This window comes from Callorhinchus milii, unplaced genomic scaffold (assembly GCF_018977255.1).
Source record: "Callorhinchus milii isolate IMCB2004 unplaced genomic scaffold, IMCB_Cmil_1.0 Scaffold16, whole genome shotgun sequence".
NCBI classification, from domain to species: domain Eukaryota; kingdom Metazoa; phylum Chordata; class Chondrichthyes; order Chimaeriformes; family Callorhinchidae; genus Callorhinchus; species Callorhinchus milii.
The window spans coordinates 14,048,508-14,069,251 of NW_024704757.1; the positions used below are offsets into that span (position 1 = coordinate 14,048,508).

General features: G+C 41.5%; 1 protein-coding gene and 1 non-coding gene across 4 annotated transcripts in view; both read right to left on the reverse strand.

The window, feature by feature from the left end:
- Window positions 1-20,744, reverse strand: part of rbfox1 (RNA binding fox-1 homolog 1) — a 642,946-nt gene that overhangs the window by 539,441 nt on the left and 82,761 nt on the right. Inside the window, exon 1 of one of the 3 annotated variants that reach the window (XM_042341049.1) lies at window positions 6,384-6,451. The exons of 1 other annotated variant lie outside the window; for it this stretch is intronic. The gene's annotated coding sequence lies outside the window, so the exon portion shown is untranslated. Of the gene's footprint in view, window positions 1-5,088; window positions 5,389-6,383; window positions 6,452-20,744 lie in introns of those variants that run through there. One more of the 3 variants, XM_042341050.1, reaches the window with a different exon arrangement.
- trnam-cau lies at window positions 9,611-9,682 on the reverse strand. The gene has a single exon. It is a non-coding gene; the product is annotated as a tRNA-Met (tRNA).

Consider the following 20,744-nt stretch of genomic DNA (forward strand, 5'->3'; position numbering starts at 1 on the left):
GAATCGCAAGTTTCTGGAGAATATCCAGTGCCCTGGATCCCAGTGGGTAAAAAAAATAGGAGAGTCAAAATCTGGTGAAAAAGAAGCTTTTCTCAAGGTTATGCATCTATTGAATTTTCATCTTTCACAGTTCTGTTATCTCTCCTACCTGTACCTGCAGTACTGTATAACTGTGACCCAACCATCTGTTCACAGATTGTTTAACACTTGTAAAAATTGAGATGTCAAATCGTTTACTGAAAAAATGTACCTTATCTGTGGACGATGATGTGGAATGTACAAGTCTAGAAAGCATTGTACTCTGTGAACAGATGGTCAAACTGAAAGACTGCCTTGAAGAAATGTAGGTTCCTGTGCAGTATTGGCTTGTGCGAAGCAGAAGAATGACGATAATCTTGGCAGAATACCTATCGCACCTAACATTTTGCAACTGTGATAAGCAGAGTGCCGTGCTCCCTTTATGGCAAGTGTCAGCCGTCATCCACCTTGTAGATCAATGCCTTCGATTGCCCTTTTTCCCCATTGTCTCTTTCCCCGCATGGAGACATTCACACGTTCTCTGAGGGGTTCTGGTGAATTGGGCTAATTGTGGTGCATGCTCCTTCCTGTCTGGGAAGGGAAATAAAATGTTGGGATGTGATAGAAAGCGTCAGCCTGGCTCAGTTGGGAGCGCTCCCATCTCCGAGTCAGAGGATTCACAGATGGTATAGCACTGATACAATTAAGACATTGAATCATTTACTGAAAAATGTATCTTATCTGTAGACAATGTTATTCAGCATCTCCCCAAACTATCCAAAGGTTTCCCAAATTACCAGAAGCAGAGCTTACAACACACTCGATGCCAACAATTGATAACTTTATCGAACACAAAGTAAGCCACTTGGAATCACGGAGCATTTCCCTAGATCATCCGTAGAAAAGCAGAGAAAAAACACTGCTATTTCTGTGTCTCAAATATCCAGTTATACTCTTTAGAAGATTAACAGTGTTTTGCCATTATTTGCAGCATTTGTGATCAAATATGAAAGATGAACGCTCTGATAGGAGTAATTCCTGTTAAAGGCAGAAGCAATATCCTAATTCGCTCTTAATTAAGGCGGATTGACTAACATTTTTCTTGCCTGTGTCACCATTACAAATGCATTCAAATGCCAGAGTGACATCCCTAGAGAATACGTAAAAGGTTTGCACTTGATGGGTTTCTATAAAGGGCAATTTACAGCTGACAGGGTTTTGATGTTTTCCGATGATTTCCAAGTAACCAGAGATAACATGAGTTTATTCTGCAGCCGAAAGACAGAACTTGCCAGGCTTTTTTCTTGATGTATTTGTTTTTTTTTAAATGTCAAGAAAGAAGGTGCTTTGTTAAAGGCAGCAGTGGCAAATCACACAAGGTATTCCGGCACTGCTTTTGGATCTTATTCCCCAGCAGAACCGTTAGGCACAGTGATTAATTGTGCATGGTATGTAGTAGCCCTAAACCCTGCATTGAACAGCATCCTGAAGGATTGAGCTGGTAATTACTGCTGTGCAGCTTTTAGATCCCAGCGGTCCTGGCAGGAGATAGAGTGTATGTGTGTGTGGAAGGTGGGGAAAGGGACCATCAGATGAAACAAGCCCTTTGGCTCATTTGATCTCACAACTATTTGGACGCTGCTGTATGCAATTGGCTGCCACGTTTTGCCCACAAAATAGACAGTCAATTCACTTTAAAGTATATCCTGTGAAGCGCTTTGAGACGTCTCGAAGACGTGATGAGAGGCTGTATCAAATGCAAGGATTAGTATTATTATTATTGATCATTCCACCCTGCTGTTTTCCTTTACAGCATTGAGATGTTTCTTCAATGATTTAAGACTCCTTCACAGCGAAGGAGTTTCAGGAAGAAATACATCCCGGACTGCTCTCAACCAGTTTCTTATCCAGAAAATATGTATGGAGAAGAAGCTAAATAAGAGCAACCAAGATAAAACTAAAAGGAAAGAAGTTATAAAGTTATAAACCTTCTAATCATGGGACACCACTGTACGCAATTGTCTCTCAGACGTGATAAGGCGCTGTATCAAATGCAAGGATGATAATCTGTTTTACACATTTACACAGACTGAATGAATAGCGACACAGTCATTGAATGCTACAGAACGTCACAAAAAACAAGTCCCTCTCTTCTCTCCCTCATCCTGTCATTAGATACTTATGATATTAGAACGTACTGCTTCTTCAGGCACTTCTATACCCGGGGAACTGAAAAAATCAGAAACATTTCAATTTCCAACCACAAAGACCTCAATTTCCAACACCAAACTTGCTAGTTTACCAACAGGTCAATGAGGTCAATAATAAGTCTTTATTCTTCTGATTTACATGAATGAGAACTGTTCTTTTGACTCAGTTTAGTAAATGGATAAGGATTGTTTCCAGATGTCAGCTATGTGTCAGTTATTTGAAAGATCAACACCCTATAGAGTTACAATAACGTTCATGTTAATTCATTGGGAATTAGGAGTAATCACTGCTCATTTTTAAATCATCTCGAACTGTGAGGCTTTCAGTGAACTTCGTGTCTTGGGGTCTTTGATACGATTTAATTTGTTCTTTGGTTAAAACAGATTATATTAACAAGCCGCTTGATCTTTTTTTTACGGTGGATTCTGTTATTTGAAATATTTGGCTGTGTTTCATTATTTATTGTCGCCACATTAGTTGGAGGCACTGAACAGACTTCGGTTAGTAACCTCTGTCTGCAGGATGTACGTTGAGATATTCACGGAGAAAGACGTTCAACATGAAATTCACTAACATTTTAAATCTTGGCTGATGCTTAGTGGAGTGATAGCTTCACAACCCAATGGAATATTCATGCTCCTGATGCTTCTTAATCCTGTGTTCCAAGTTCAAGTGGAGTTGAAGTGGATATCTCCCTGCGACCCGGTCCCCTTCTCCCATCTGCCTTACTCGGTGTCCGACTCTGTCTTTACAAAGTAAGAAAGAAAAGCCAATGGACGAATGCATTTGAGGAACTTGTGAGGAAACTAGAGAGGTATGTTGGGAGGGTGATTTGAAGAACAAACTTCTCAGCTGATACCATGGGTTGGGCTCAGCGTGAAAATTAAGGCCACACAATCATGCCTCTGATGGTCACTCCAACCTCAGCCATTCCATCAGCTGCTCTACCAATTAGTCAGGAACAAACATTCACAAGAGCTTAATTTATTGCTGTGCGGAAAAAAAAAATCTATTTCAATGGACATCCATTTATAGGACGCTGCTGATGTAATAATAATCCCAATAATGTAGCCTAGAACATCCTACCTCCTAGCACTTGATGAAGACTCTTGTACTAGGTTCTCCAGCATGAAGCAAAAGCCTCTTGAAAATCAACGAAAAGCGAATGCCTATGGCTATTATTGCTGTCAGTGCTATATGGGTAAGGTACATAGTTGAATGGGATTGTGTTCTGAGGAGTAATGCAACACTAAGAGCTCCAAAACATCCTGCGTCTTTCAAGAATACTCTCCCCATACGGAATTGGACCCTTTTGATCACAAGTACACTTATTCCTGCATGTGTAACTAATGTGCCACCTGGGGTAATCAGCCTGGCTCGGTTCATAGCACTCGTGCCTCTGAGTCAAAGGTTGTGGGTTCAAGCCCCACTTTGGGATGTTGAACGCATGTGGTCTGGGCTGATATTCCAATGCTGGGAGTCTTGTGCAGCACTGTCATCCTTCAGATGAGACATTAATCTGACGTCCCATTTCCTTGTTCAGGTAGACAACTTTAAAGATCCCACGGCTCTATTCAAAAAGAATAGAATAAAGAATAGGTGCCCTGGCCAACAATCCCTCCGATAAAATTGGCCATTCACTTCATGGCTGTTTGAGTGACGTTGGCTGCCATGTTTGCCAACAGATACACAGTCACTACGCATCACAGTAATTCTTGTGAAGCATTTTGCGGCCTTTCCCACACAACATGATATTCAACCAGCGCTATACCAAGTGGAAGGATGATTGCCATGTTATTTTAGACTTAGGTCAATGTGGATGGAGTGGATGACCAAAGAGAAAAGAGCAAAGAGAACAAACAGAGAATCAAAAGACGACAAAGTAACTGAACAAGAAAAGCAAGAAAAATAAACGAGACGCAAGACCCTAGAATCGCCCAGTGTCTCGGGGAGAGAAGATGAAACTCTCCCCTGTCAGGGACTGAAATTAGATGAGACTCGAGAGTGCTCTTACACCCACCATCACCCCCTGCCCAACCCCCACCGCCCCACCCCACCCCTCCACCCCCGAGATGACACAACAACAATAACTTGCATTTCCATAGTGCTCTTTCGTGCCGGATAGGTCTCAGAGCGTTTATATTACTCGCATCATTTATTGCCCGCCTACAGAAGCAGAAATGAAACACACCAGGGCACAATAAGCTCCAGTAATTCCACCCGGATGTAACGCAACTCGACACCATTTAGCGTCCGAAATAAATAAACCAGGCGTGTCCTAATCTTGTATCGCAAGCAGGTTCGCGCTCTGAACGGCGATGGGCGGTTTGAGGACGAGGAAGGTTATCGCTTATCGTCTTGCAGGGGGACAAAAGAAAAATGAAATAGCCAAACAAACAAACAAACAAACCAACCAACCAACCAACCTGATCAGTGGAGAGAATCCCGAATCAATTTATCAGTCGGGAGAAACAAAATAATTCTGTGCCAAAGTACAAGTTATATCGCTTCCTTTCTACACAAGTCATTGGATAAAAAATAATGTAACGCAACAGACAGACAAGAAAGATTAGGGGGGCATCTGTTTACGGTAATATTCGTGATTTATATGCACCCTTTCCCTTTTTGTCAACACTCGGATAAACGCAGCTAATACCGAACTTTCTTTTACAGTTTTTTTTCCAAAAGGTTACGCTCTTCCTCACACAAACATTGTTTTGTTTATTTGTTTACACAAATATACAGTCAATTCACTTTACGTATATTCTGTGAAGCGCTTTGGGACGTCTAGAAGACGTGAAAAGCGCTATATCATAAGCCAGGATTATTAGTATTATTATTATTAAACAAACTGCTTACCTTTCAAAGCCTTCGTTGTAGATACACAGCAAACGTTCAGCATTCTCCTCGCGAATATTGTCTCTCGGTCTTCCCTCTCTCGACGTGTGTCGTTTCACTGACTCACATTTCTCTCATTCTCTCTCTTGGTTTAACGTTTGTGAGAGCTGTCACTTCAGCTTCATTTATTACCCGCAAACAAAACAGCCGCAAAATGAATCAAGTCCCCCTTTTAAGCCGTTACCTCGAGTGCAGACAATCCCTTAGCCGAGGGGTCACTGAACGGCCACAGAAACTTTGTGTCACAGAACAGAATCAAGGTCGGCAAGGAGTACAGTATTAATAGAAAAATATGGATTTTAATGGGTTAAATCAGTCCGGCAGCCCCACTTATTTTTCACTAACGTCGGTAATAGAACGCTGGGAATGTGCCCTTTTGTGTGCAAAGAACCCAATTTCAGCTCTCAGCTGATTTGAAAAATATACAATTTGACAACCAATGGTTCAAGCAGTTTAAATGAAGAGTAATTCAATGACTGCCTTCACTTATCGGGGGAAAAGCTTAATGCTTGCTACAGGAAGCATTGCTTCCAGTCAATTTTTTTTTTAATGCACACAATTATAGATGATGACACCGGAACAAAGATAGGCGAAGGATATTCTTCAGACTTCATTTTTAGTTCGGTAATTTGATATTCTCAAGATCGGAATAGACAAGACTGCAGGAGTGCAACGGTCTCTGACTCCCAACAGGCAGAGAGGTGCGTAACTCGCTTTGGAAAGAAGAAAAGCACCTCCTTTTTGTATAATTAATTAGTCGGAGCGACATTAAAGGCCAAAAGGATAAACTGATCCGCGGTGTTTATCTATTAGGAAAGGATAAACGCAATGGTATGAAAGTCAATTCGTTTGCCAGTCGCTTTCTGTGCGCAGACTAACCATTGTTCAACAAAAAAACGAGCACAGAGACAGAAGAGAGAGAGAGAGAGAGGAGAACGATAGAGAGAGAGAGCGAGAGAGCGAGAGAGAATGTGCCATGCTGTCATTGCTTTAAAAAACGGTCAACAGCAAACACAGATGCACCATTCAACGTACAAGATATTCAAGGAGTCCTGGCAGCTCACGGTGTAATAAAATGCCACGCAAACAGTTATTCCAAACAGTCATGTGAAAATATTTCAAATGAATTGAAAGCAAACGCGCCCATTTGCCCGTCACCTGGAAGCTACTCAGGTGTTTGGAAGAGCCTGACTTTGCTGCATCTGCTAATTCCACCCGTACGTGTTTTTTTTCATGTAAAACCAGGCAAAACTAACCTCATCGCTCTGTCTCTCAACCCTCTAAAGCCCCTTTGGAAAGAAGTCCTTGTCCAGTCAGTGCCGTCGCGAAGCTTATTCGTTTTGTATTGACGAACAGTCTGCACAGTTCCTCTGAAGTACTTCAAAATATCATTTTGTTGTACCGGGGGGTGGGTGGGGGGGCTCCCGATCAGACAACAATTATTTTTAAACAACAGATGGTATTGTTCTGGCACTCGGTCTCTCAACCTTTTTTTAAAAAAATACTGAGCTTCTGCTATGGACTGCAGAGCTCCATCCTGTTGGGGTGATTTTAAAGGTGGGGGATATTAACGAGGCTATAGTTTCAGTGATGACTGCTTTTATCAGCCAGAAACAAGACATCTGATCACCTTTCCACGCTCTTCTCTTTAGCACTGACTGGCCTCAGTGCTGTGCAATAAACTGCGTACTCTGGGTACAGATTATAAGGACACAATGCAGTTCTGGGTTTCATTTTGAAACGAATGCAATGTTCATTTACGACTTTTGATTACCATACAATCGTAGAACGGTCCATAGAACCGTAGAAGGAGGCCATGTGGCTCACCATGCATGTGTCGGCTCTTGGGAAGAGCTATCCGATCAGTCCCACACCCCTCCCCCTCGCTCTCTCCCCATACTTATCATGTAGGAATTCAGAATTTAGGAGACAAAATTTGCAGGATGTTTTAAAGGCATTCTCGTCTTAGTTAGGACAGAGAACACATTCACTTAGTCCAGCAATATTTTTTGCACAGAGTACCCCAAATCAATCCATCTGAAACGGACCACCCCAGGAACCTCACAATGCAACAATAATAATAATATTAATAATAATCCTTGCCTTTGATACGGCGCCTTATCATGTCTTCGAGACGTCTCAAAGCGCTTCGCAGAATATACCGTAATGTGTAGTGACTATTCTGGCTAAAGCTGTGCCCAACACTCACCAGAACTTTTACCCAATAGTCTGGATGAAGAATAAATGATTGATGATTTGTCTCAACTCTTAAGCTTAGACGAGCACTCACCTGTGCACCACAGAGGGTACTGTCAAAGTGGGAGCACAAGACTGGTGTTGAACTGCAAGCAGTCTTGTGCTTCCCGTACATGTTCATAGGCAACTGGGAGGAACTCAGTCAAATTTATTTTACTGGGACTCCTACACTCAACAAAGACTCCGACACCGACCTATTCTCGCACTCAGCTCCCAGAGTTTCAAGAATAGTTTCATGTCATCCTGTGAGGTTTACCAGGATGTTAGCAGGGATGAGTGAATACAGCAATCAGTAAAGATTGGGCAGGTTGGAACTTTTCTCTCTGGAGATGGAACCTTTAAGAGGGAACAAAGTTGCACAGCAATGTCCCACAAACAGTCAGGAAGTGAATTGTTGGCCATGATGCCAAGTTTCTCTTCGAATACATACGTCAATGGGATCTTTAGAATGAATCTGAACAAGGGGATGGGACCTCGGTTTAACTTCTCATCAAAGGACGGCAGCTATGAAAATGAAGTTCTCCCCCACAACAGCGCACTGGAGTGTCAGCAAAGCCACTGAGCTCGTATCCCTGACGTGCGGCTTGACCTCTCAATCTTCTGATCAAGAAGTGATTGGACTTCCGACTGAGACGAGCTGACAAGCTAACATACTGCACTTCCCGACGAGGCTGCTCAATAATAGTCAGGAAGAGGCATGGACAATTATTCCTCTGTCCAGGGCAAAGGAATATTGAAGGCAATTCAGGGAACGAGCAGGAACCTGGCAGGAATAAGCTTACCTCGCCAACGAGAAGTATTCCAACGCTTTAGTGCTCTCCTTGGAACAGAATTGTTTTCAAACAACTGTCCCTGCAATAACCACAGCTGTCTGCATGTGCAAAAGGCACAAACAAACACACACGTTCGTACAACTAATATACGTTAGCTGCACGTTTGCTACAGCTCACTAAAAATTTCTTTGTAACAACGAACATCTAAATTTGCCTCTGGGCGCTTATGTATTCGATCACGGATGCGATTTGGCCACAGATGCCCAGATGGGAGACACCCAGTCTATCCTAGTACTGGTCTCTAACCAGCATGTCTATTTGCACATTTCAACACGATTTTCGCCGTGTGGCCTTTGCAATAACCACTGGTGCGTGTAAATCCAGCAGCTCTTCAACTGCACCCTCAAGCGCAATCTGTATTTGGGTGAGTGGGACAATATCCATACGCACTGACAAGTAACAGTGAGCACCAGAAGGCTATCTGCTCATTCATCTGCAGACTATAATTGATAATGTATTCTTCTCTATCGATCGCCCCTCAGCATTTTGTCACATTCAGAACCTCTGATCTGCTTCAGGAAAGGACAGTTAAGTTTTTCATTCACTGCGGGGTCAACAGCAGTCGAGATCAGTGGGGATTTAACCAAAGGGACACCTCAGACTCTACTCTTCCAGTTGAAAGAATCTTTCAGCCAGAGTGGTGAAATAATGTTATCAAATCACTCGGTTTTGAGACGGCAAAGAATATTTCGCTCTTTGAAAAATAATTCACTTTCACGTATTCCAGCCTGTTATTGTCTCACAAATCTCATCTCGCCTCATCTTAAAAAGTGAGCACAAAAATGCCTGTTATGGAGCAGTTTCATTCCTCTGGCAATTGTAGGTGGCGAGATCCCGCACTGCACTTAGGCACAGATGTGAATCCATTTCTAACAAGCATCCATTTTTTGCCAGCCAAGATTCCCTGGCTTAGGCAGGATAATTTCACACAAAACTACGATAGGAAATTGCTGTCGGTGAATTGATCAAGTTTCATTTGATTCCCGGTTCTCCCTTCCCGGATCTATTGCAACAAACGTTGACCCCTTGAGGGCTGGAGAGATTTCCTCGGGAAATATTTCGAACCAGTATTTTAGCAGGGAACATGCAGAATTACTGCACTTAATAATAATCCTTGCATTTGATATAGCGCCTTATCACGTCTTCGAGACGTCTCAAAGCGCTTCACAGAATATACCGTAAAGTGAGTTGACTGTATATTTTGCGGCAGAAACGCGGCAGCCAATTGCGCACAGCAGCGTCCCACAAACAGTCGTGGATTGAAGTGACCAATTTATTATTTTTTTTGAGGAATTATTACCCGGAAAAGCGATCCGCCAATCGACTAACAACCGGGTTCCTACTTACTGCTAGGTAAACAGAGGCGTGTGGAGTTGGGAAACGTGCCCAACATTTTGCCCTGCCGGGAATCGAACCCAGGTCTCTCGCTTATGAGGCGAGTGCTCTAACCACTGAGCTACAGGACTCCACATTGCATGTTACAAGGAAAGGCTCAAAAGTTTCAAGATATAATCTCTACACGAACGAACGCAGTACTTGCATTTGATGGCGTGCCGATAAACATCAAGACTATCTTAGAACACTTCAAAAAGTTTTCAGTAAAGTGTCGTGATCGTATGTGCAGAGGAACCTGGCAGTTAATCGACACACACCGGTGAAGTGAATGCCACAGGTCACAGACAACTGTGATGTGAATAATTAATTCTATCAGGAGGATTGTTGGCCTGAAAAGAGAAGAGAAATTTCCGTTTCTTTCTTTGATGAAAGTCTGAAAAGCTAGTCCATGGGCTTAGCTCAACAACTCATCTGTAGGAGGACACCACGAACAATGAATTGCTCCCTGCATTTGAAATGTCATCCCAGACTATGATCTCAAAACCTCAACATTGGGTTTGACCCATGACTTTTGAAGGAAAGGGAATTTACACAAATATTGAGCTCTAATACACAGTGATTTCTGAAAGGATTTCTCCAATAGAAAACCCTTATTACCTCCTTCCAATAACTGGATGCCACCTTAACTTCCCAGTCAAGTCCCCTCCAAAAGGTGGATGAAACTGGAGTGGACTTTCCACTAGCCATTTAACTTACGATCAGCTTTCTTATTGAGGATTACTGTTCAATATTCTCCGATATTAGACAAGAACAATAATAACGAAATAGTGCCTTAGCTCCTTCCACACTTGATTTGGAAGTGAAGGAATTGGACAATGGAGAATAACTACAGGACATCACCGAGATAAATGGGGCAAGGGCATAGAGGCGTCTGATTTGAAAGTTAAACACCAAGTGTCCTATAAATTTTCAGTTCAGTTGACGCATGAAAATATAATTGTAAGCCTTTGTATTTGAGGGTGCCAAAACAATTTATTTCACTGCTTAACCACAAAGTGATCCAGGGCAGAATTAACCTTTTTTTTTTGCTGCAGTTTTTAGGGAATATTAGCATGGAATTATTCATTTCAATTATACAGTGTGACCATTAATTATGTATTTTACATATTCATTCATGTGGATGCAAAGTTCAAGTTGTATGCGTGTGAAAAGTAGGCTGATCACTGTGCCGCAGAAATCTTGCTTGAAACTATATTTCGCCCACAAAACATAGTCAATTCACTTTACAGTATATTCCGTGAAGCGCATTGAGATGTCTCAGAGACGTGATAAGGCGCTGTATCAAACGCAAGGATTATTATATTATTAGTGCACGACTTGGGTTCTGGCTGCTGTGATAGCTACTGTGTTAGTCTGGTTCAGTCAGAAGCCCTTTCGCCCATGAGTCAGAAGGTTGTGGGCTCAAGCCCCAGAGCGGGACTCGGAACTTGTATAGTTGATGCTGAAAATCCAATGCAGGTCCTGGGAGTGCCTTGTTGGAGATGCCGTCCTTCAGATGAGACATTAAATCGAGGTCTCTTCTGCCTGTTCAAATGAACGTTAAAGAGCCCATGGCACTATTCGAAAAGAGAAAGGAGTTTCTCTAAGAGCCTTGAATTGAACGGCCAATCTTATTTGCAGGGTGGTCAGCCAGGACATAGGGAAAAAGATTCCTTTCATGTCAAATTGTTACAAACAAATCTCTCCAATTAATCTGGGCATTTGCGTCCTTTTACAATGTATATATAACAGCACTTAACCTCAAAATGACTTGCGAAACTTAACATTTCATTAAATAAACACAACAGCAACTCTCCCAAAAACACATTCAGCAGAATTTCTTTGTGCCTGAGGCTGTCTGTGCAGAGGAATAGAATTCGCCGATTGCCTGAAAGATTTGAATCTATATTTCTCTTATTTCCGTTTCTTTGCTCACTCAGAAAACAATGGAATTTTGCCCTCTCCGTTTGGTAGAAACCGCACACACTCCCTTGGTCAATTACATGGGAAAATAAAGGATTTTTAAGCTACTCTCTCCCCCAGTGGCATGTTGTAAATAACCATTAGGGGGATTGTAGACCAAAGTGATTAACCTCCAATTTTCCCTCTTGCTTAACATCTACTTAGCAATTCTTCAGTGACCCAGTAGCTTTTATTTGAGGGAATCATTGTCAGCAGCCCCCATTAGTCCTGTAGCATATTGGTTAGAGCACGCGCCTCACAAGTGAGAGGACCTGGGTTCGATTCCCAGTCAGGGCGAAACCTTAGGCAAGTTTCCTTACTCCACACACCTCTGTTTATCGAGCAGTAAGTAGGAACCTGGTTGTTAGTCGATTGGTGGATCGCTTTTCCGGGGATAATAATCCCTTAAAAATAAATTGGGTCGCTCAATGCAAGACTGTTTGTGGGACACAGCTGTGCGCAATTGGCTGCCGCGATTCGCCCACAAGATATTCACTAAAGTGAATCTCGAGGATGTTACGAGAAAAAATGTCTTGCAACAGTTGTAAGTCTGGCTCAGGCCCAGAAACCGTGCGCGTCGACCTTTTTGTTATTTCGGGAAACTATTTAAGAAAGCTGCCCCATTGTGTCAAAGCCATTTCGAGCGCCTTCGGTGATGCTCGAGGTCCCAGGTTTGGGGTGAATTGGGTACAATTGGGGTCAAAAGCCAGGCCAAAGTGAGGTACAAGTGAACTGAATCGTTTACTTCACGGCATCTATTGAAAAAGGGAAGATTCTTTTCCAGCAGATGGTTTTGTATTTTTTTTAATCTTCGAAGCCAAATCAGGGAGAGAGAGAGAAGATTGGAGGAGGATGGGGGGGAAAGAGAGGAGAGGAGAGGAGAGGAGGGGAAGGGAGGACGGAGGTGGGAAGTAATCATTTTTGTCACTGATAGGCTGAAGAGGTTCTCAAAGGGTTTAACGTTCCATTAGTATTTAATACCATTTGGGATTTTCCATAACTGCAAATCTCATAAACAAACAGAGCGTTGACAGGGTGACATTCACAATGACAGCATTTTGGCTCCAACAAGTCTTTTAATTCTCTTCGAGCGTTTCCTCTGGTTGGAAAAAAAAGTGAAAACATGAAATCAAATTAAAGGTTTTATTGACAAAGTGACACATTTACAGCTCTCAGGATTAATTTAGGAATGCTTACCAGCATTAAAATGACTCATCCTCGCTACCTGTTTCAGCTGACATACTATCAAATGTATAGCCTGCCATCAGCCTCCAGGCACTCCGTTCATTAACCAATATATTCCCGAATGAATCAGTTGATCGATAATCAGATCCACATGGAGCTTAATGTTAAATGCAGCCCATGTTGGCTGCACAAAGCAGGTGGGAGACCGGCTTAGCACTGCTGGTGCTGACAAGATCAAAGCTCTACCCTGGTTGCACTCCAGACACAGCAGGGTTGAAGACAAGACTGAATCATTGCGGCCATTAGGATTGACATGGAGCAAGAGAAAAAATCTTTTGTTGTGCATAACATCCCTATTACTATGGTAACAGCCAGACTGTTGGGATGCCTACTTTCACTCCATTGCCTCTCCACCAATATCAAAGTAACGTTGTGGTGGTGCTGGAATAATGTCAATCCAAAAGCCCGTTGCGATGATACTTTCATGAAAATGTGTCTTAAAGTGTGGGCTGCTTTGATACCAATGTCTGTCCAGCGTAAAGACTCCTGGCCAACCATTCCCACGATATAACCAATCGTTCGCTTAAAATAATAATAATCCTTTTGTTTGATATAGCGCCTTATCGCATATTCGAGATGTCTCAAAGCGTTTCGCAGAATACACTGTAAAGTGAATTGACTACGTTTTGTGGGCCAAACACTTCACTTCATGTGGGATGCTGATGTGAGTCAATTGGCTGTCGTGCTTGCCTACAAAATACACAGTCACTACACTTTACAGCATATCCTGTGGTTCTTTGAGACACTGTCTTGACTTATTATTATTGATTTCCCGACAGGCATTATTATAACCATTACATTATTCTCGTAATGGATATGCTGCCCAGATCAGCAATTCTTTTCATCTCCTTGATGGACCATCGGGGTCTCATGAGAAGAGAAAATAGAGCTTCTTACTTTCCTGCTTTGGAGTGTAAACAGTAAAAGTACTTGGTTAGAATAATATAATAATAATAATAACAATAATAATAATAGAAAAGGCAAAGAAAGTGGGATTAAAAGACCTGCCATGATCTACAAATTGGTGAAACGGACCTGTGGGCTGAATATCCATTTCTTATATTTCTACTACACAGTAAAGTCACTACAGTCACACCAAATATCTCACATTACATCGTCAGCAGTGTTACTCAATTTTGGGGGGGGGAAGAAATCCCTAGTCAACAACCATCAGTATACGGAACTGGAAATAAAGGACAGTTTGACTGGTGTATCATTTACAACTTATGATTTGGGCTCTACCCCTGAAGGCTGGTATAAACAGAAGCCACATTGCATGTCATGAGCTGCATGAGCTGTCATGACATGAATTGGATTATGGATGGTTGTGTTGGCTCCAGGCGTGAGACTGACTGGCAAAACATTAGTTCATTAACAAACCATTACTTTGGTTAAGCCTTGCAGGCAACACAGTTAGACTCCATTTGGATTCAGTGCTGCTAGACTGGGATTTCCAGGCCACTGTCGACACAAGTCGAAATGCAACTTAAAAGTCTTTGCGTTGGCAAAGCCACAAACTGAGCATACAAAGTAATTGTCTTCTCATCTCAAGGATCTCGTTATTCTTACCAGACTGCAGTTGAATAATTTGGATACTGTTTGCACACCGATAGCTGTTCAGGGCTGAAATTGAACTGAGATATGAATGTTTAATGCATCCCTGTCCTGTACATATAAATGATTGACTTTAAATTCGATGGGTAGAATTCTCATGCTCCCTCATTCATAGATTGGAGGAAATCTTTATCCAATGCACAATGCATCGTCGCTGCAGAGAAACTGTGCGTCTGTAACGTCTGGAAGTACATTCATCACCACTTGGGCCAACTCCTGAAGGAACGAGGAAAATTCCTTATAGAATATTGAAATGTGGCTTATTTGAGGGTTCTGTGTCAATACACCTCTAACCATCTATTTGATGTAACGTCTCATCGTATCAACAAAATGTCTCAAAGCAGATATATTGTGAAGTGTACTTGTAAGCATCGCTCTGGCTTATGTATAAGGTAGGATGCAGCATTACTCTATTCATATCGGGCAGNTTTTTTCTCAATGCCAAGTGGAAGATTGGAATTTTTGCCACAACAGTATAGGAAGGTGGCATTTGTAGAAAAAGAAATCACAGTTTTTTTTGAGGATCTATTCGTGGAGGGACATCCAACCCTAAATAGTCTAGTTATGGGTTCATTTATGTGCTTTTCTGTATTCGGTATTCCATTCTACAAAGCTGTAGGATATTTATGTTTCATTGGCTTATCACGCATCAATTTCCGAGGTTCAAGGCTTCTAAACTGAACTGTTAAAATGGGGGTGAGATGTTTCTTTGAAGGGGAAGGAAAAGTGTCTGTGCCAGAGTTCGGAGGGTTTTAGGAAAGACACCAGGAAATATTTATTTCTGCAGAAAGCAATCTACCAGTTGGAACAGGATAGCAAGAGTGACTGAAGCCGCCCCACTGGAAGCATAGTTTGGAAGATTCATATTTTAGATGATTAATGAATTTTAAATTCGACTTGTAAGCTATTTTAAATATTCAGTTTTACTGTAGAAAACAAGTCCTGAGGGCACATCAAAAATAGTGGACAAAGAGATTCTGCTACCATTTTAAAATAAGTAGTTTTCATGTAAGTTTAGGTTTAAAATGATCTTTTGGATAGTGTAACAAGAATTATATAAAAATATTTACGCAAGATCCTTCCATTAAAAATGTCCAACAGAGATCTCAAGAATGTAAAATTAAACTCAGACATGGAAATTAATGATTAAATACCAGAATAATCAGTTTCTTTTAAATAAATGCGTCAATAGAATAGTTTAGTCTTCTGTTCCAGTGTAGATAGTCTCACAGGTCTGAGATTCGGCTGTTGAATTAAGAAAAGCCAGATTAAATTTCTTCAAAGGACAATTTAAATTAACTCACAACAGGACATCTTACTCAGCCTATTAGAATTCAGGTGATTTTTTTCCCTTTCTATTTCTTTAATCCATTGAAATGTGAAATGGTTTAATCACAAAGTCAAGTTTGGCCTTTAATATTTCCAATATTTAACAGGAGTCCATGCATGATAATGTAGTAGAAAGTAAAGGAAGACCCAGGGGTCAATTTAAAGGTCAGGCAACAAGGTGGTTCTGCAAAGTATTATTTGGCTGACCACGATGTCGGGAATTAAAAATTAATGAGAGAGCGAAACGGTCTACTGACATTCACTGAAAAAAACTGGTGCTGCAATTAAAATAGCATGACAACTGACATGGAAAAGGCAATAGAAAACGAGAAGGCCAATTGAGAAGATGAGCACAAAATCCAGGCCATTAACTTAACGCAACGTTTTTTTTTAGAAGCCTCTCTGCCGAAAAATAACCGATCGCAGACCCAGCACTAAAATTGCGGACGCAATGTTCGAAATTTCCGGCGCTTCGGGACGTCCTCCTGACATGAAAGGCGCTGTAAAAAAATGTAATTTGTTGCTGTTGTTCACAAGGCGTGATATTCATCCTGCTGCGAACGGATGGGGGGCTTATTGTCATGTCGAAAATATAGATCCTCAAGTCCTCCAACCGTCGTCCATGGAAACCACAGTTTTGTGAGATTTTTTCATGGAATTCCTAATAAGAAACGCGTTACCTAATTTCTACTCGATCAAACCACACGCCTCAAAACACTCCCTGTTCCGCTCTTTTTTCCTGCCATTCTCCGTGACGCTCGTGTCGAGCTTGAGGTTGGGGGAGTTACACACAGACCTCGCCACAGTCACTCCCATTAACGCTTCACAACCAGATATTTAGAGTGGTGCTCACTCCAGCTTTTCCCTATCCTTGAAACAGAGTGCTCTCCAGCTGTGGGGAGTGTTTCGTCGAAGCTCAGGTAAGAGCTGGGAGAGGGAGAAAAACACTCGCACAGGATGCACGGGTTTGAAAGGCTGACAAGTCTTGGAGCTGAATTCGCATTCTCTCACAGGCTCCGTTCTCCTCTGTTGATGTTTTCCAACGTCGTGTTACATAACATTGGCCTCAAACCTCTGGAACTCCCTGCCTCTATCCCTCCGCTTCACCCCTTCTCTATCTCGCTTGAAATCAGGCCTTTTAGACCCACATTTTGACCCCGTGGATCAAAATTTCTTTCAGAAATTCTTTCACAAAGAATTGAACAATTGATTTAAAAGGTTGTTACAAATAGCCATCGACAGCATTGCAGCCATGTAAAAAGGCACATTGGTAAACGACCTATTTAAGAGGTGATGCTATTTAACCTTTACTGCCACCTCCACATGTTCTTTATTTGTGTGTTCCTCCCCCCAACATCAGTGTTAATTCCACTTTAGGAAAATCACTTCATTTGCAAGATAAAACTTGCCACACAAAATATACAGTCAAAGCACTTTACAGTACAGCATATCCTGTGAAGCTCTTTGAGACGTCTCGACGATGTGATAAAGCGCCAAATCAAATGCCTGGATTATTATTGCTATTGTTATGTTATCTCCTACGAGATTACCTGATACAGCTATAACTGTGCGTAATTGTCTGCCGCGTTTTGCCCACAAAATACACAGTCACCACGCTTTACATTATATGCTGTGAAGCGCTTTGAGACGACTCGAAGACGTGATACGGCGCCAAATGAAATGCAAGGATTATTATTATTATTATTATTCACTGAGATCTTTCACCTCCTTGACCCTTCTCGCCAGGTTCCAAACTTGCCTACCATTCTGTGCTCCACCTGATCAAGACTTTGACTCACCGTTCAGCTTCACCTTCCTGCTGCCTGTATTCACTCGACCCTGTAACAATTGTGAAATGTCAATCCTTTCCTGGGTGACACATTGTAAACTGGGCACTTTTTCAAACCTGGACTGAGCTCGGAGGATGACTTGTGGCGCTATTATTAATCGGATCTCTGTTTGTAGAAATGAGATCAATTTACTCCATGTCCAACAAGGAATAAGTCTCTGCTATAGCGCCTGATGGACATCTCAGACAGTCATGCTGTGCAACTTACAGATGGTTCAATGTCCGGGCAATCTAAACCACTTGTTGGATGTATAACGTATAACAGAGTGTCACGATACGCATTCAATGTTTTGAAATACTACTACTTTGAAAAACTGCAGTAAAATTGTTTGGAGAAGCCTTCCAAATGAGGTTGAAGGAGTGCAGGATCAAATAAAGTGTTTTCAAAGTGCACTCAATCAAATGCCCTTTAGAAGCAGGGTTCCAACTGCACTGCAAAATGATAAATGGATGCTCGAAGATAACAGCGAAAGGTTTGGTTTCAGAAGCTGTGATGATCAGTTGTTATCATTTCTTTCCATTTATAAACCGGGCAAAATATTCAGACCAACACACGACACACAGAAAGAGAGCACTCTCTCTTTCTCTCTTTCTCTCCCTCTCTCTCTCAACACTTAATCTGAAATGTTCACATTTATAAAACAGGTTTTTTGTTTCATTCCAACTACTGGTTGTATTAAGATGAAGCTGGAGAAATAAATGGCAGGGCCTTGCAGTGAGAAAATTGGCTGCCTCTCTGTGAAGCATTTCAATGTTATATCAGATGAAAGGTTTATTCTGAAGATAAATTAGCCCAAGTTACTTAACAGCAGCTCAAGAAAGACACATTGACCATCTGTGCGCAACGGAGCTATCAATGGTGCATGGAAAAAACCCAAAAAGGAAAACACATTTCTATATCAGCAGTTTTATTATTGCAAATCATTGACGCTGTACGCAAATTGTCTGTCATGTTCACCTACAAATACAGTCCTGTGAAGCCCTTTGAGACACCTTGACAACTTGATAAGGCGCTATATCAAATGCAAGGATCATTACTTATTATAACTTGGATTCCACAATTCAGCTCTGTTTCAATCTTCCAGCACCTGAGGATGCCTTTGTGATTTACAGCTGTGTACATCACCCATAAACAGGATGATTGCCTATGAAAGATCAGCACAGCAGTGGCTCATCCATTTTGGATCTGAAAGAAATCTTGACTTCGACATCCAAGAGTGAAGATTTGTCTCCCAGCGCTCGACTGAAAGAAACGTCTGGCTGGAGCACATATTGCAAGGCGGATTTGTCACCAAAAATAACGCACACAGAAATTCTCATCATAAAATGCATTAAGAATGCAATTTTGGGGGGTTATGGCAGCAATTTTAATGCTGGCTTTTCAAAAGAAACAATTGTAGTTTTAGCAGAAACCAATTTTAAGCTTGTGCACAGGGCCATACATATGTTAATCTATGCGCTAGTGCAATGCAAATAGTTAATAGGGAACATTCAGTTGAAAGCAACATTTACTCGGGTGCAGATTCATCGCTTATACATTCTAATAGAAATTTGCTCCCTTATAGAAATAGTTTAAGCTAAGCTCACTGCATGATTCCTTTGGCAGCATTAACAGATCCATTGATTAGCACACGCAGATGTAAGTACTTTAAACTAATGAAGTATAGCTAATGATTCTTTGAATAGATTTAGCACAACTTCATATAAATGCATTATAACAGACAATGTCTGGAAGGAAGTCAACTGACTGATTTTTAGACTCTCTCGTCACCAAAAAAGGACCTGTTGGAGATGGTGGCAATTATACTTCTTAATGGTATTAAAAGGGGGTAATCAGGAAGAGTAAACAGACTTTTAATAACATTGGATCAGATTACGAGGAACAGATGGATAAAAGGAGGGTGTTCCTTCCTACGTTTCCACATCTTGCGACTTCTACTTCACCTTTATTGCTTATTGTACAGGCTTGAAAACCGCTCAGAAGATCACAAGATCAGTTCGAATGAGTAAGGCCCTTCAGCCCATCTGATCTCATCTCTGCAAATCACCCACCCGATCACAGCATCAAGATGCTTTTTATATATAAAAAATAACAGTTCAATGCTCCTGCCTCAACCACCCTTCCTGTCAGGTTTTTCCTATGTTTAATTACCCTCTGGGTAAAGAAAATGTCCTGGTGTCTATCCTGAAGTTGCCCTTTGCAACTCTAAACTCCTTTATTCTTCTAAAGCAATGTTCTGGGTTTACTTTCTCAATTACATTCAGGATTTTATCACATGTAGCGGGTCCTATTTGAGACGTTTTCTCATTTGGGAGAAATGTAAATATTTCAAGGATTTGATTACCATTGAATCTGTAAAATATCCACTATATCTGTAAATGTAAAATATTCAGCATTAGGGGCCAAATCCATTTCACGGGTTCACATTGTAAATGAGACCTGTGTGTTTAAGCACATCCAGAATGTAAGTAATGTATCTCGGTGGTGTGACCTTTTGGTTTTACCCGCATTGGAAAGGAGTTTTGATTATTATTAGTCTGTGGTACACACAGACAACCTTGCCTTCGCAAATCCTCACAGGCCTCATTAATTAAAAACGTTCCAAAATTTATGAAATCTGAAATTGATCCCGGTGAAGGATTAATCTTACTTTCCCCCCATTTCAATGCTGCTGTTAACTACGGTATTCATCATGACAATCACAGATTAAATCTGACAGCTTTACGGCTCGAATTGTCAATCTGTCTGAACTGCCAACAGCACAAAATGTTGCTTAAGAGTTGCAACAGCAATTTTGTTTTGTTTACAGAGCTATACAAATGCTTAAATAAAACCTAGACAACGCAATGTCTTGCCTCACAGCGAAGTGGCTGCCTGTGGTAATGGCAGGTTACCTCTTCGGCCAAAATATTATTTAATAATGATAATAAACCTTGCATTTGATACAGCGTCACGTCATGTCTTATCACAGTCGTGGATTCGGTAACCAAATTATTGTTAATATTTTTTTGAAGGGATTATTACTCCCGGAAAGCGATCCGCCAATCAACTGACGGCCAGGTTCCCACTTGCTGCTTGGAAAACGTGTGGAGGAAGGAGACTTGCCTAAGGTTTCGCCCTGCCTGGGAATCAAATCCGGGTCCTCTCGCTTGCG